Raw genomic sequence first — 18,001 nt, forward strand, 5'->3', positions numbered from 1 at the left:
AGACAATTCAAAACAGATTTTATAGTATATGTTATGGTTAGAAAAGATTTTCATGTTTTACTCGGTCCCTGGTACGTAGGGTTGCCTTTAGGACAGCTAATGAAATCATCAGCCAGACGTGAATTTCTAGTGTCAGATTGTGGCACAAAGAGCAAATAAAGCGCTGCATATACAGGGGACACCAGGTAGGAATAACAAAAATTTTTTGCTTGCCATTGGAATAACAAACACTGACATAATCTGTCTAGGTCTGCTATATTTGATTTCAAAAGATTCTGTAAAATTGAAAAAGTAAAGAAACATGAGGATAAGATTAGAAGTCACATTTTGTTGTCAAAAACCTCTGGCAAATCAGAGTCTATTTATTCCATCTGTTCAAAGAGGAAGTTAAAAACTGACTTGATCTCTAAATAACTTGCCTGTGGAATACTAATTTGATAACAGAGGGTTGTACAGTCTCAGACAAAGACTCACATGCCGGAAATCAGTCATGACAAATTCAGAGGTAGTGGCAATTTGTTAGGCAAAATTTAATCTAGACAAATATAGTCAGTTCATAAAATGCAGATTTCTAAGTGAGGCTAATTAACAATAGAATCTGCACCTTGTGCAGTTTACGTGGGCTAGAAAAAAACTTCTTATATTTGCAGCCAAGAATTCATTGCTAGTTTGAACTCTTACATGTCTATTCAAAGACTTACTACCCCAGTTACAATACTAATGCTTATTGTCCAAATTATATTATTACAGAAAAAGCCTCATTAATAGCACATTTAAAACTGTTATCCACACACCTTGAGTATCTGCCCTGTTTCACTGGTGTTGTGCTCCCCCTTCCCCAGCTCCTCCAGATCCTAAAGTCAGCAGAGACAACTGCTCACAAGAGGAAAAGGCGGGGGAGCTGGGATCAGAGGTCAGCGTCCTGCCTTCTTCACCACGAGTAGTATGATGCTGGTGGTGGGTTCCTTCTCCTCCCTATTCTAAGGTCTGCATGACATTGGTTCTGATCGTTTTTAACACATGCTATACCTTAATCTTCATTAGTCTACAGCTCCACATTATATCCTCATATACTATGGTATACACAGTATGTATTGCATATTCTAGATATTTGCTGTTCCATTTGTTTTGCCCTGAAACTGATTTAATCTGATTTCCAAGGCTACGTTCCTTGGCAACATTGGCATTTGTTTATAGGACTGTTTATAGCCTCTGCTGACATCCCTAGGCTGTGCGTTCAAGGCCTTTGCTACCATCCTTTGCCTGTTCTCCTCCACTCCATATTATTATTTTGGGGTCAGAGATAGTTCACTCTACACAGAATAACAGATTATTATTACTATCTATTACTTACAGAGATGCAACAAAACTATTATAACACTGCACCACACGATTGCACAGAGCTAAGCTAAAACTAAACAAGTTCAGTAACATTCAACTACTCATTAGACAAACAAACAAGCTAAAACACATCTCCAGGCAAGCTCAAAGAAAGGCAGCCAAAGCCAGCCTGGCAGGGCTCAGCTCTGGGGCTTTGCAGGGCTAATACAATGTCCGTAGCTTCTTGCTAGCCATGGCAATACCAAATTTACTGCACCACAGACCTACAAATCAACTGACCAACAATAAAGTAATCCTTCAAAACTTAATTTTAGAGATCAAATTATATATAAACTTGTTTAAACAAGAATTAATTCAGGAAGATAAAAGCCATTGTTATATAGGTAGTAAGTGCAGATGACTCTTATGGTCCCTTTCTGGATTTACAATCTCCCGCTGAAAGATTAGAATGTTCTGTGCCTTGAAGGGCTGACTAATTCCTCCTCAAGATTCATGTTTGCATGTAAAACACAGAGCTGGTAGAACAAAATAGACTTAATTGTTTCTTTTTCAATGTTTTGCCTTTGGATTGTAGGCACTGCTTGAGACACCCCAAGTTGGCAGCAGTATAATTCTCTCTCAGATGAACTTTGCATGCAAAGTTCTAGCTTTGTACAGGAAAAAAGAACAAAGGTTTTAAACATCATAACATAGCTGTCTTTGTAAGCAGAAAAGTAACTTTTTGTGTTTTCCTGTGGTCAGTGATCTTTAAAGACATGGAACAAAAGATGATGTGATATTCAGATCATCTGATCACACCTGAAGTTCAAACTAAGACCAGCCAGATGGAAAAAGCAGGTTTTGGGTCACTAACTTTCAGCAGAAGGACAACTGTTCTTGCATGTGTGGGTTCTTTTTACTACATTTTATTTCTCTACTTATTCTACACCTGTTCCCCTACATATAGGCTACTACTTTGCAGCCTGCCCTTTTAGCTGGTAGGTGATATCTTCTGGGATTTTATAAAGCAGTTCTGGACCAGGTGGCCTTGCAGAAGTAATTCCACACCAGGGACAGAGTCCCCTTCCTGGTGTGTTCATCTCGTATTTGCTGCTGGATGACCTGCCAACCTTTTCTAAACATAGGCATGCTGTGCGCTACGCTCGGCCTTTTCACCAGCCAGAAAAGTTTGGGTTTCCTTACTAATAGGAGAGTCAAGGCTGTGTTTAAAGTTAGCTTTATGCATTAGGTAAGCAAAGGTGTTCCCTTTTAGCACTGAACTTCAGGGAGGAGGCAGTGCAATATTTGGTTGGTTTGGAACATTAGGTCTATGCAAATAAGCGCGTTACAATGCTATTATATTTACAAGAGCTGAATTAATGTGTAATCATCTGGTTTTGTGTTTGTGTTTCTTAAAAGGGTGTATGCTTCTGATAAATATATCATTTCTTCACGATTGTCAAAAGGTAAGTAGCAAACACCTTAGGCACCAACTACGGAAATGGCTACTACAAAGTAGCTAGAGTTTTCAATTAATGTGGACAACATTCTGCTTTCCTGGGCTCCGAGCCTCACCAGTTCACTGCTGAAGCAAAAATCCAGTGAAAGAAATTTATTCTAACACTGTTAAAGAGGGCTAGAACTTCAGTAGTGTGACCCTATCTGTGATGTACGCTAATTACCAGTACACCAGTGACTACCTATAGACCACGAAAGGCTTGAGACTAATTTCTTAAGAAACAACAAAGGTAAACTAATGAAATATTACTTTGTTAATGAACACTTTGTGCTATTCACACTGCTCCAAAAGCATCTTTAGCAACATTCCTTAATAATATTCCATCAATTATTAGGGCTACTGCTGCATCCCGGGGGGGACGAGTTTCCCCGATATCTTTATCTAATACAGTTTTCTGCATGGCAGCAGCTTTCCCACCAGGAGTCCTCTTTAGTACTTCTCTTGTCAGGGTTCTTTCTTTCCCTTTGATGAGATGTCCCAGCCATGTCACATACTGTTACTTCAGGGCCCTCCTAGCTCCAGAGTTATCAAGCACGGTGTCTTCACCCTGTGACTACCAAAGTTACGCCAGCTCCTCAGTGTGTCAAAAAAGTTTATTATTTTACCTATCAGTGACTTTTAGTTCCAGCGGAGTGCTTTCCTTGGTCTACCAACTGCTCCTGCTGTTATATATATTAGCCTTAATAAAATCCATTAGTTATGCACAGTGCTTTCTTCATTAATGAAATATAATAGTGTTGATGTTTCTGGTCTAATGTGTGGTTAAGCAATTGTCAGGATTCTATTCAGTTTGCTATAAAATTGAATGTACATAAGATAAAAGGAGTTAATTATTACTATCTAGAAATTGTGAAATTAAATTCAAAAAAGAATTGCATTCACAACGATTTTTAGCAGATTTAACCATTGATGTGATATGCCCTTCATGTTATTGCTCCTTAAAATACTGTGGAAAAAATGTATTATAAGTTTTTGCCTTCTGTTATGTCAATGATTTAAGGTGAAATCTTTCTTAGCTTTGCTTGAACCAGATGCATTGAATACTGTAAACAAAAAAGTAAATATTGTGGCAGGTTGAAAAATAAACAAGTCTTAACTCTTCCTGTGCTTTGCCCTGGGGAAGCAATTTACACCAGAGCACAAAAGATTCAAAACATTGTTGCTAGAGTAACTGAGTGAAGAATTCTTATTCACTGGTGTTTTATTCCTGTGCACAGATATATATATACACACACACATGCACAAAATTCTGGACACTAAAAAAGCAAACCAACAATGCTGTGAAGACAGCATGCATTGCTGATGTGCTGGAATCTGGTAATCCCTCTTCTTCAAACCCCACCTAGCCATGAGCTCACACACACGTTTAAAAGATTTCCCATGTCCAGAGTGGTTTATTCTAAGAAATCATGGAGGGAGAGGATGGAAATCTTCAGTTACTCTCAGTAATTCCTCAGTAATCTCTCTTCCCTCCTCCAAGAATCCTGACTTTTTCAAAAAGGCAGAGTACTGGAGTTTCATAGGAGAAATGGGCAACAGTCAGGAGCCAATTACAAGAAGCTATGGTCATTGGTGAGGTGAAGGTGACCTTACCATCCAAAGGACAGCGGATTACAAGAAGGAAAGAATAGATTTTATGCGGAAGGTTTACTGAATGCTTTGTAATAAATATGATGTTATTTAAGACAAATTACTGAGAATGTACCTTTATGTTCTGCTAAAAGGATTGTTGGGATCATCTCATTCACCCTCCATTTCATGGTAAAGAAAACTGTAGGGTCAAAGACTCAGCTGCATATATTCATGAAGATATGCATCCTTTGGAGGCCACGTCGTCCATTTTCACATTTTGAAGACCCCTACTAAATAGCAGAGACAATACTGCTCAAAATCAGTCGCAGTGTGCTCAGCAATCGTGTGAATATCCATTTACCCAACTTGCCTTCAATTTTTAGTTTTCACTATAAATTACTACATCAGCAATTATTGGTAGCATTCGTGATTCCTTCCTTGTACCTCACATGGCATCCAAGTGTATACTTTCAAATACTGTTTTTCTTTGCAACATCCTCTGAAATCTATGTAAATGCTACCTAAAACCATTGCACAATATGAGCAGAAGTAGATAACGTGCTATTCTAAGTACATTTCTTTAACTGCCTTTGCAGCCTGTAGATGAAAGCTATTTTTCTCTTATCCACTTCAAAATATTCTGTGCTTTACCATTCACCTCTCAGAATGATTCAATTTTTCCATTTAGTCTCACTTACAATACCAAACTCCAATCAAATATTAAGCTAAACATTGCCAGTGCTTTAGTTGGTGGGGATAGTCCTAACTCTGGTCTGCATAATGTACTCCTGCATGTACCCTGACAGTATAAATCATGCAAATAAATACAAAGTTTGGAACTTCTGAGGGACAGAGCTTGTTGCCAAAGCTTTTGTACTGATGTTACGAACTTCTTACCTCTAGCTGGTCCCAAAGATGAGACCAGACTTCCCTTTTCATACAAGATACCCTCACAGAAATGCCACACTCCTTATCAAAGTGACTCTTTAGTGCCACAGAACAGTAACAATTCTACAGAAGTGATTACGGTTTTGGCTTAGTGGAAGCCTAGGTGCAATGCTGATTCCAGTTCCATTTAACAGTGTTTGACAGCAACTGAGCCCAAAGATGAATCAAAGTTGACATATTTAGAACAAAGTAGTGGAGCACTTGACTAAGCCAATAAATGGTTCCAGCTGGGACTTGTCCTGTGGTTGGTGATGAGGACATTGGGGGCAGTTTCTGTGGCAGATAACTCTAGCTAAGGATAATTGGCATTTACAAGAAAGAGAAAATACTTTTTATCAAATACTTTTTTAAATCCAGATTTTTTTCTTTTTTGCATCATTTTTATTTTATCTCATCCCCAACCCCCAAATGTGCATTAAGTAGGACCAGCTTGTATTTATTACTATGCTTAGCCCCAGCATGGATCTGATTGAGAGTTTCAATCATTAAATGCAAAATAATCTATGCTACAAGGTTCAACTGAAAGAATTTGTATAAAGTATTTGGGAGAGATGGATGGAGAAGACAGAAAATATTCGTCACTCTTTCAGTCTACACACAACATTGAGAGTAGTTCCCTAGACACTAGGAAAAAAATAACCAAGCATCCTACTGGAATTTTAAATAGTCTTTTAACACTTAACCACCTGCAGGATGGTAACTGACTTTTTGATATTAATATGAAAATTCTATGATAAGTATAACCTGTAAATATTTAATCAGAGTTCTAGCATATCCAATTCTGCTTGTATTCTGTCTCCTCACCGGAATCTGACCACCTTTAACCACTAGCAGAGTACGACAGAATTAATATTTAGAACCCACATGCTGTTTTGAAAATTGCATGTTAGCCCCTCTCCTGTATTATACACACAGAACTATAATTTAAGGCCTTCTAATATTTTTTTTTTTTTTAACATATATGGTATAGAACAGACAGAATAGGAACACGTAGTTTCAACCAGTAGCCCAGACAGATTGGGGGGGTGGGGAAGTTAATCAAAATTTTCAACATGCCACAGTTATAACCATGGGCATCTCATCACTACCAAATGCCGATAAAATATCACTCCTCTGCCTTTGTTCTCTTTCTAGGTTTAGCAGTGTATCAGCTTTTGAAAAGCAGACATGTTAGGTGTTTTGGGTTTACTGGCTTGATTTTCTCATCTAGATCCTGTGCTGCATAATATGGTGCATAAAATACAGTATAACTTTTGAAAACAATGACATTTTGTAAAACATAATAATATCATTCTCCGTTTTCAACGTCGTCTTGTGTTGATTATGAAATCTGTATTCAGACAGGCAGTGTTTTGCACAAACATTTTCTTTCACCTAATTCATACTAATCTGCATTCCACATGCAGTCTCACTACATATATCACCTAAATTCCCTATTTTTTCTCTGGCCCCACAAGAGATTATTATTACTTTTATTATTATTGCCATTGTTTCGTCCCTTCTCCCCAGGTTCCAAATGAAATATAGAGAGCAGAAAAATCATATTTTCTAGATTTTGGTCTGCAATAAGGAATAATGCAGCTTATCTAACATCACGTAGTTCATACTCCAACCAGTTTTCAGCCAGATTGTCCTCACTATTGTTTTGTCTTCCTCTACCTTCATACTTCCCTGTGTGTATCCCACCACAAATTTATCAGCTTTCCAGCTTTGACTTAAACAATAGCACTAAACCAAGTATAATAGTCAAACAAGAAGTGCCTTTATTCCCCTTGAAATATCTATTAAGCTTTATCTCTTACATTTATAAAATTTGGTTACTTATATAGAAAGCCTTGTGTTCTTCAAATGCGGACCGAGAACAAACTGGTTTTCAATTTGCAGTTAGGTGGTAGGATTTCAGATGACAATATCGATGCAGTTACTAGCAGTGGGACAAGAGAAGAGCTCACTGTCACACCAAAGTAATAATTGCTCAGCGAGGTGGACGAGGATCATGGTACCTGTTGACAGGCTCTGCCTCCCAGCCATCCTCAGTCTGAATCGTGGGATTTCGGAAGCGCTCCCTGCTGCCATCAAGCACAGCAGGGAGAAGAGGTACAAACCTACACCTGGAGAGGTACAAACCTGCGTGGTACTTGCCCTGTGCTGCTGCCAGTGCAACAGCAAGTGTTGAAGGCCACTGTCCTGCAGCTGTAGCTCTCCAAAAATCTGCATAAATGGCATTACAACACTGCATCACCGACTACAGGAGGACCGATTTGGTCCTATGTCTTCACTGCTCAGACTTTTCCAACAGTAAAATTGCAGAGCTGCTAGATGAAATATAACTGCAGACACCTCTCCACCCATTAGACTGCAGTCTAGCCAGGCCATTTAAGCTAGTACTGGGTCTTACCAGTGAGACAATAAGCTCTGATACTAACCACGCTTATGTGCCAGCCGTTGCAGAATGCAGACTGACCAAAAACACAGTTTACAGGAGCACTATATAAAGACATCTTGCTCTAAGCCTCTGTGTTCCATGAATTTAGGACTATACAGGCAGAGAAAAGAGACTTAAGAGATACTTCTACTACCTCACCGAAAGAGCCTTGAAAACTACTGAATTGAATCTCTCTAAAATACTAATTGCTATTGATTCAAATGAAAGGACTGAGTAGAAAGTACACATTAGGAAGGGCTTCTTCCTAACCCTATTTCTTGTTTCTTCTCTACTACTACATCTATAGTTACAACAGAGGCAGTATCTTGGTCACACTCTAACTACAAAATTTTCCAATTTGTGAACACCAGGAAGGATAACAGCAGAAATATCACATCAGATTACTCCTGAGAGCGTAGTCTTTGTTCAATCTAGCTGAATCTTTTACTACTTCAGGGAAGGAATGAGAAAGCAAGGCTGCTGAAGGAAAAATAATTAGCCATCGTGTTTTACAGTTTTATGTTAAAAACTCTCTTTCAATTTGACAGGCTTCACATAGGTTTATTCTTTAACCAGCCATTTCCTTACCCTTGCTAAGCACACGCAATATGGTGCAGATCCCGAGGTTCCCACAGTTGTGGGGATTTCAGGCGGTAGAGAAGTCTGAAGAAAGTTGTCTTTCCAAGACCAGAGCCAAATAAACTTTGATGGTAATAGCTTTAGTAAGATTTTGTTTGGGCTTGACCTGTTAAGGACTTGATGGATTTTCTATAAGGCCCCATCTGACATATTTTTCAATATAGTTTTACCTACTCAGAAGCATGCATTGGTAATTACAAGTCTGAAGACGTCTCAGATTCAAATGAATCCAACTTTCCCTACCAAGCTGAAATATTATCTCCATTAAACAAGTGTTCAGCATCACAATACAACGTTTCTCCAATTAAATTGAAATGTGTTATATAGTGCATAATAATTTGGGGACTAAAAGTGTGAATACTTTTAAATGTGGCACATAATTTTCTAATGCAGGATACTTTTCAAATACGATCTCCTGCTGAAAGAGTTCATTGTATCTAAAAAGTAGAAATCTGTCAATAATACCCATGTGTCCTATAAAATGTTTTCATTTCTTTCATGGTATGTTATGCTTCATCAGTTTCCTTAATCCTAGCTGCAGTTCACGTTGCCATGCTGAAACAGCTCACTGAGCAGTAATTTATCTCTTGACTGTGGCATAACAACCACAAATACAGGTTATTCTGGGAGAGAGGATTTGCATTGCATAAACTGTATTTTTAAAATCATTTTCAAATGAGATTAATTCATGATAGGGAAATTATTCCTCTATTTTTGGATCTGGTTTCTAAGACACTTGAGGCTGAGTCTTGAGTGTTTTGTTGGGTATCGGGCAGAATCTTCATTTGAGGATTAGGGATTTCTGGAAAAACGAAATGATACCGCAAGAGAAATGAGAAGATGTTTCCCCCATTTACTTTAATACCTATTTAAAATTGGCATTGGAAAGATAATGACAGATTGCATTTTAGCTGAATTTTTCAGCTGTGCACTAGATGACTTGTATTTCTTTTCAATTAGGCTGACTGCTTTAGCGTGGTAGGAGATTACCTCTCCCGCATGCTGAAAAGATATTAACAATTAAAATGGAGGGGGGAGCAAGTAGCAGAGGATTACTGCAGTTTTCCTTGCCAAATGACAAGAGTTTCTCTTTGTAAGTATCTTGTTTTAATGTCTGCTATTAAGCGAGGATGGTATGCATTGAATAGATATAATTATTACGAGAAAGTATGTTTTTTTACGAATGTAAATATTTACATAACAGTGGTACTTAAATAGCTTGGCCTCATGCATCAGAAGGGAGTGAAGTTTTCTTCAGGCATAACACTGTGCGAAATGCGTTTCTCAAGCTTTCAAGGGCCAGATATAGTAAACAACACTTTTCCTCCTGCTTCTTTCCCCAAAGAAGGGAAGAAAACCGAGGGATGCGTGAGTGCCTCCCCTCCAGCGTGGGAGAGGCTGGGGGGTGCAGGTGCCCCTACAGCCTCGGCCACCAGCCGGCAGCACCTTCCTCCTCCTCTCCTTGGGGCAAACCTCACCCAAGTTCCCTTTACCATGTTACCTCTCTGCTTTACTGAGGTACTCCTGATGGCTTTCTTACAAATTCTTATTGATTTTGTCAATGGGAATAAAACTCAGTAATAATAATAGCAAAACCCCACTTTAGGTACCATGCAATTAACAAAACTCTCTTCTCTACACTGCCCTCCTGAGAGAGAAGGCAGAGCTATTGCAGAGATCAGTGGGATCCTGTAACTTTTATGTTCTCCCAAAACAACTCCCTGGTTTTTTTTTTTTCTTTTGATAACTAAAGTGTTTTTGAATGTAGATTGCAGAGGTATTCTACATTGCCAATGCCTTTTAAGAATCTCTGTATATCTGTGAAACACTGGCTTACCTTGATCTACTCTGTTTCCATCCTGCTGATTTTTTCCGTACAAGCTTATATTAATCCAAACCAACATTCATTTACTAAACATCTCAGCAACCAAATGAACATGTAGCAATCATAATTCCATTTCCATCACAACAGGTAGTGGCGCAGTTGGCTCCAAATGATGTCCCCTTTTATCCCAACTCCACACACCCAAATCCCATTGTTATGATTTATATCGATTCATGTCTAGATTATGTCTATATGAGTTTTTGTGGGTTTAAAAAAAAAAGAAAGAAAAAGAAAGAAATAGGAGTGTGTGGAGAGATGCCTACACACAGCATATAACTGTGTTAAGCCCATAAAATTCACTTTGGTTTTGTGTAAAATTACCAAGTCCCACATACAACTATTTTTTTTGCAGCCTTATCAGAACCACTCAAAATCTTGGTGAAGTACATCGACACGGTGGCATTTTCTTCCAGAGTTAGCCCAAGCCAGCACTATTAACTTGCTACGGCACAGTTATTTCTAGAGAATCTTCTGAATTATTATCTAGTAACAACAGTCACACCTTTTTTGATTAATGCATATTTGAAAACAATCTCTAGGATCCATTGCATAGTGCACAGTTGATCTTAGATATACACCAATTAATGGTGTTTGAAAATGTAATTCTAGACTGAATTAACTCTGGTAATAGCTCCGGCAAATTTTTCATTCATGTGGTCTCAGGATAGGCAAGTACAACTAGATGCAAAATCTAAGTGCTGAAGTCCAAATGACAGTGGAAATAAAAAAGACGACTTGTGGCATTTCACCTTGTACACCTTCAAAAAATTCAGGAACAAACATTTTATGTTCTACACCTATTTTCTTTTTTGAGCAAGAAATTCTACTAGTAGCAAAAAGAATTCTGAAATTAAAGATGTCTTGATATCTATGCATACACATGCATACACATATACACACATATAATTTCATATTTATATTAGTCATGTATCTGTAGCCTGATCTTCCCACATCCTTTTTAGACTAATATAACTCTGCTAACTTCAGAGCAGCTATTCCTGATTTATATCAGAGCTAACATTAATCAGAATTATGCCTGTCCTCATCTTTCACATGGAGAGGTTCTGGATCAAAATCCTTATGCCAAGTAAAGATCTCAATCTTCTTTTACACTTGTCTTGGTCAATTTGAGGAGTCCCTATGTTATGTGGGCTTTTATTTCACAAAACACAACTGAATTTTTGGAAGTCAAAGAGAAGGGATACACAAAGTGCATAGGCAGAATGGATTTGAGACAAAACTACTCAATTCTCATTTGAAGCCAAAATGGACCAAATAAAATGTTCTCTGAAAGTACCTGGGAACAGTATTTATGAAATAGGCTTAGAAACAAACTGCCCTGGATGGTGGTTATGACAGCAATTGCTATTAACCATCTGAACAGACACATGTTGTGATAAAAGCTACAGTTCAAAAAGCAAGGTGAGGGTCAGGACATGCGAATCACGTTTCTGTGTTAGGTTTGTCACTGAATTAGATGCTTTGAACCTGCTAATGGCAATTAATAGCTATTAATTATTGTTCATAACAGTCATGTGTCTATACACAGATACAACACGTGCTTTAACAATAATTCTCTTGGCCATGGAAAGTGTTTTGTCCTTCTCCCAGCTCTTCCTCAATGTGTGTGAATCCAGGACCTAAGGGATCAGCATCTTGGAGGAGTCCATTATTGACTTCTCTGCTGAGATGACCAGAGTTGCAAAGAAACATTAAACTAGGAGTGCCAGCTGCACTTATTTTTTTACATACTGCAACCGTGCAGAGATCTCTATGGATTCCTGCAAGAAGATTCCTGTGTATCCTTCTTGGACAAACTGTTTAATTCATTTTCTGATTCTTTTTAGTATCTTTTTAACAGGTAGGATTGCTTCTGTAATAATAAAGAATTCTGCATTTATGCCAATTAAATTGATTGAATATTATTTTTCTTTAAGACCTAGAAAAAGAATAATCAGTTATTCATAATAAAGGTTATTCATAATAAAGTGACCTTGCACTCAATTCTATTTAAAGAATAAAAGTTATAATGGTGTGAATTCAAGAACTATATTAGGATCTGAGACATTAACAAATAGACCATTGCTGTGCAGAAAGTCAGTAATCATCCACAGTAATCATCCTATCATCCAGTTATCATAAGTAAATTACCAAGGACAGAAATTAATGGACACATCTAAAGTGTGTTTGGGTTTAGTTACATTTAGTTACTCATTAACAGCTCTTTACCAGTCCTTAGTCCATCTTTCTTAGAAGTTTTTAATAAAAAGATTATTGTAAAGATATTTACAGTAAGGATCGATGCAGAAGGATTTTAAATGTCAAGTTCCCACTGACAGTCAATATTTTTGCTGTGTTATGGCACTGGGCTGTATCAACAGACACCTAGAAAAATGCAAGCCACTAACTTGGATGCTAAACTTGGAACCAATCTTAGGTCAGCCTTACAAATAATTCAATGTCTGCAGTACGGAAGAAAAGAAAAGGGGGGGGGGGTATATATATGTATATATACTTATGTATATACATGTGCATGCATTTTTTCTTCAGATGAGAACAGATTTGAGATTGTTCTGGTCCTGGATGGGTTTTTTATTTTCCTAGAAAAATAAAAATACATTTGGACCATAATTACAAGCAACATCTATGTGCAATCCTTTCATTTATACACAGGACCTCATGGAGAGAATGTGTTTGTCCCCTTTCTCTACTGCTAGAGAGAGGACATTTTATTCAGATCACCCCTTAGTTTGCATTTACATGGCTTGCTATATGGTCATGACAAAATATTTTCCAGTTTACTCTTGGATGAGAGTTGAGAAAGAATAAGTATACTTTGTTAGAGAAGAAAATCACATGCAGGCTTATTTTAGTTAATGTAGAGTGAATGTACACTGCTACATTTTCAGTAAACTAGCAGAGTCACTATCAGATAAGTGTAAGAGGTATCCACTGAACTACCAGAGATGTAAGACACTACAAAAATATCTGGACTAAATAGCTGTCTGTACACCTAAACGAGTTGAATGTATGTACACACACACACACACACAGATAATAACTGAGGTTGGGAGGAACCCCTGGAGGTCACCTGGCCTGATGCACTGCTCGGATCTCCCAACTAACCGGCACCTGAACTGACTGTGAAACAAAGCAAAAGGAACGACAGAAGGATCTTCTGTGTGGAAAGTCTCTAGGATTGTATGAAAGAAAAAAGAAAAAATTCTCCCAGATGGGGATAGCAGCCCTGCTGCTCTCCACTTGTTGGTGTGGCCTTTCAAAATCATTCAGGGAAAGCACATGGTAGAAGTTCGTTCTTGGAGAGTTTCCAAGAGAGGCCTCTCGGTATTACAGTGACATACCCTCTCTCTTTCTTCGGAAGTTCCACTATTGAGTTCTTGCAGAGTTATACATCTGCAGTGGTCACTGAAAATTCTAAATAAGGATTTCTGCAGACAAAATAACTTTATAGATATTGCCTAAAAGCTGGGAGGAAAGAATCATTTAGCTCCATGACCAAGCAATTTATTTATTGAATACTGAGAAATTATGTAAATTACAAGACATCAGAGGAAAAGAGAAGCATTACTCACCCACTTTCAGGACATGGAAATAAATTTAAAAACAAAAAAACCCAACACTTTTTTTGCCTTTATAGGATTTGTTTGGTTTTGCATTGATCTTACTTTGGGCATCAGCTATTCAGTGGTGAAGAATGTCCAACTGTGATCACCTACTTATCATCCAGCAACAGTAAGCAGTAGGATTCTGGTAACAACCTATGTATGCAGTTTACATTACACAGATCTCTAACTGGGGACCTGATACACCATAAATGCACATTTATGCTTAAATAGACAAATACAGAAATAAAAGGGAGAGAGGTAACATTATATTGAGGAAAAAGTGAATTAACTAACCACCAAGCAATACTGTCTCCAACAGTACTTTCTAGACCTCACAAATGTCTTTTTAATTCTTTATATTTCCAACCTTTAAGGCTTTACAAAATGGCTTAACATTTTAAATAGTATATATTACAGCTCGTACTGCTTCACTTTTCCATGCTTAATGTTTGTAATGACACTCACTTTCAGTGAAAAAGTAATACTCAGAAGTAGAAAATCACAAGAAAAGGACAAGAACGTCTTCTAAAAAAAGAGTTCCGGTAATAAGAAATTCCAGATGTAGTTTTAAGTTCTTCACCTACAGATCTAATAGCACCATCCTGGCCAGTACTAAATGCTGTTTGTTCCAAACTAAAAATACTGCTGCAGGTGACAAACACCTGGTCTCCTCTCCTCTGCCAAAGTCAACACTGCTGTGGCTCTGAAAAATAAAGCTCTGTATTACTTTACAGGTGACCAAAATGTTCTGATATCTTATTGGGAAAAAAAAAAAAAACACACAGAGGCATTTGATAAATCTTTGCATATCATCACTGTACACTATCCTGAGGACTTCAGAATTAGAATATCTGCATATCTATATGATTTTTATATAGGTATACACGTACTCACACACATATATATACACACGCAAACAGGCACACACACTTTTCAAAAAAGTGAGACAAAATAAATTCCAGAGCATAATAGTCACCCCTAAAGACGGCTCTATTGCAACAGCCAAGAAAAAGAAATTGCAAGACCATTGCAAACCTGCTCAAGACATTTGGGTTTACTCTGAAAGAAATTTCAACAAGAATATGCATTTTACAAAACATGCTCTCTCCGCTGCCCCCAAAAACTGGTGTTGCAGTTTTCCTGAGCTGAATTGAAAAGCACATTATGTAATTTTTACTGCAGAAACCCAGTGATACCGTTTGATCACTCAGTTTCTGTAGACCACACAGTTTCTACTACATACAGATCAGAGAAGAAGCAATGGGGGATCCTGTCAGCTGCTTCTGAAGTGCTGCGGGCTCATGCTGAAGTCCTTGCGACTTCATTTTATTGAGGCGCCTTAATTGCACCGAGTCCTACCAGTCACAAACATGTAGGCCTGAGGCCATGTGCAGCTCATGCATTCATTGTCTGGGCGAAGCCTTCATGATTAGGCCCTTATTCAGAATAAGCTGCATGTCAAATCAGATAGGAGCAAAATTTTGTTGAGAATAAAATCAAGGCAGTCTTGCAAAACTCTTATCTTGATCCAATCTTATTTTCCATTTATGCTAACAATATAGAACAGGTAGCTTGGAGCTCTTTATCTTTTTAGTGATTATACCATTCTGTATTCTGTAAGTACGTACTTCATTGTCCTCGGTTATAAATGAGCTATAACAGAATTTTAATAAAATTCAGGAAACATTTTCTGATTCATGTTTGCTATTAAACACAAGTAAAATGAAATCTATTATTTCAGTTGGGATAATACATTTAATGCTGATAATGATAGATTGCCTAAGATATTAACTTCTAATCAGATGTTACTGAAATATGTTTCAGCTTATAAACACTTAAGTATTTTGTTAGGCTGTGCTCTGTTTCTTTACTGTTCAACAGAAAACATAATTGAATAACTAGATTTTCTGTACTGTAACATGTTTTGTTAAATTCATTCAACCAAGCAGTTGCAAGTTCAAAAAATTAGTTGCTTCCTATCAAAGAGTACGTCAGTGTGATATGTTGAGTAGCTTCTGCATGACACTGAAGAAAACAGAGATTTCACTTTTGCAAGCTGTATTTGTTGCAAGAACTTCCTCCTGTTTTCTTTGTATCTTACGCAGGCCACTGAATCAGACCGCCTTGGACAGAAGATACCTGGAAATATTGGGCACGTGCTCATTTACAGAGCATTACTTGTATGAAATATATAGACTTATTACATGCATATATAACTTGTTCTGGTTTGATAATTACATAATACAGACTGCATTTATTTAATCCTGATCTGGTAGTCCAGGTAGATAATTAATAAAATCATTAATTAAATTTTTATTAGTCAAATTTCAATCCCATAAACCTTTATTTTAATCCTTTTCTCTGAATTTTGGCCACAGTACTGCAACTTTACTCTTGATTTATGAACATACTGTCATTGTCTACCTTGTCCCTTGGAGGGATAATGTGCAGATCAGTTATTTGACAAGTACTGGGAGAAAGCCACTTACTCTCTCTTTGCCCAGCTGTTCCTGGCAGTGAGAATAGAGGGACACTATAAACCATTTTATCTTCCTTAAAATCCACAGAGAACAATAGATACTGCTCCTTTGTGCAAACCTCAATTCCTCAGTCCCATATCTAGGTGGTAGTTTTACACTAAAGTTCAAAGGTTTCAAACAGAACTTTAAAAAATCATGGCTTTTTCAGCACCAAAACTTAGCCACCTTCTTGTTTCCCTAAGACTATATGTAAAAAGAGAAGACCAATATCCAGAGCTTGAACCAAATTCAGTGTGGGTAAAGTTGCCAGGAAAAATGGACACATTCAGAAATCTGCTTTACAGCAAACAGAAAGTAGTTTTTCTTAGTGACTATCCATAGAGCTCAGCTGGGGACAATAAGATGCAATATTTTAGATTTGCTCTTGAGAATCCTGAGAATTTGCTAAGTCTCTGTGTTCAAATGTTTTCCTCTTTGTAAATGTCATAGCTGACTTATTAAATGTTTATCTATTGTAAAGTTACACTGAAACAAAAACCATATTTAAAAATTTGTCCTTTTATTTGTGGAGGAGAATCTTGAGCAACCACCCAGCACAGAAGCTGGAGCCTTTTCTCAACACTTGTCCTTGCTAAGTACTGACTTTATGCTACTATTATTGCTAAGGGTGAAAGATGCATGCTAGCAACATCATGCAAGCTATTCAAGCGTTGAAGTGGTTTTCTTTTTTTGCCAGAGTTTTAAGATAAAGAAAAAAGAAAGTTAACATTGATCAGAATGAGATGGACAGCCTATCATGTAAATCCTGAACCAGGACAATGGGTAATTTGCTTCAAGCCAGTTATAACCCTTGAAACAAGCTAGCTGTAAGAAAATGCTAGCATTTTAAACATAACTGTCTCTCTAAGCACTTCAGTTTCACACTGTTCTACAATAGGAAGTGATACCTTCACATATTGTCAGAGTGCATTTAAAGTCACTTAAAGAATTTTAAAATATATCTCTATCTGATGTGATGAAAAGCCTGGCAACTTCTGCAATAGGCTTAGATAGAATGCAATGCTTCCAATACTATCTCCTCTGTAAGGTAGCGGGAGCTCTGGGCACTGAAAATCAAAGAGCAAGTCACAACATCAGTTCTTTGGCCCACATTATCCCTGTGTGTTTCCAGTGCACCGCTTTACAGATCCAATGCTTTCATCACCAATGAGTATTACCAAAGTATTTGCTGTGCCGGAACTATAAAAACCCCAATGTGTTAAAGAACAGTGATTCTTAAATTAGGTCAATGGTAATATTTAATCTTTAAGAGGAGAACTGATCCTTCCCAGACTGTAACCAGTTCATTCCCAAGTTAACAAGCAGAGAATATAGAACATGTCTTTTCCCATTTAAACTGCATGGTGACTATCACCGTACCATCTCATGGAACTCAAAGGTAAATAAGTATTTCAAGCTGTCACCTTGTACAGCCCTGGAAGAGACTCACAGGTTTATTTGGTTGCACAGGGAATACTGGAGAAATAAAGCATCCACTTAGTTTCATTTAGATTTAAGCCCTGGGCAACTGAGTTTTAAGGAAAAAAA

This window comes from Harpia harpyja, chromosome 2 (genome assembly GCF_026419915.1).
Source record: "Harpia harpyja isolate bHarHar1 chromosome 2, bHarHar1 primary haplotype, whole genome shotgun sequence".
In the NCBI taxonomy this organism is placed as follows: Eukaryota; Metazoa; Chordata; class Aves; order Accipitriformes; family Accipitridae; genus Harpia; species Harpia harpyja.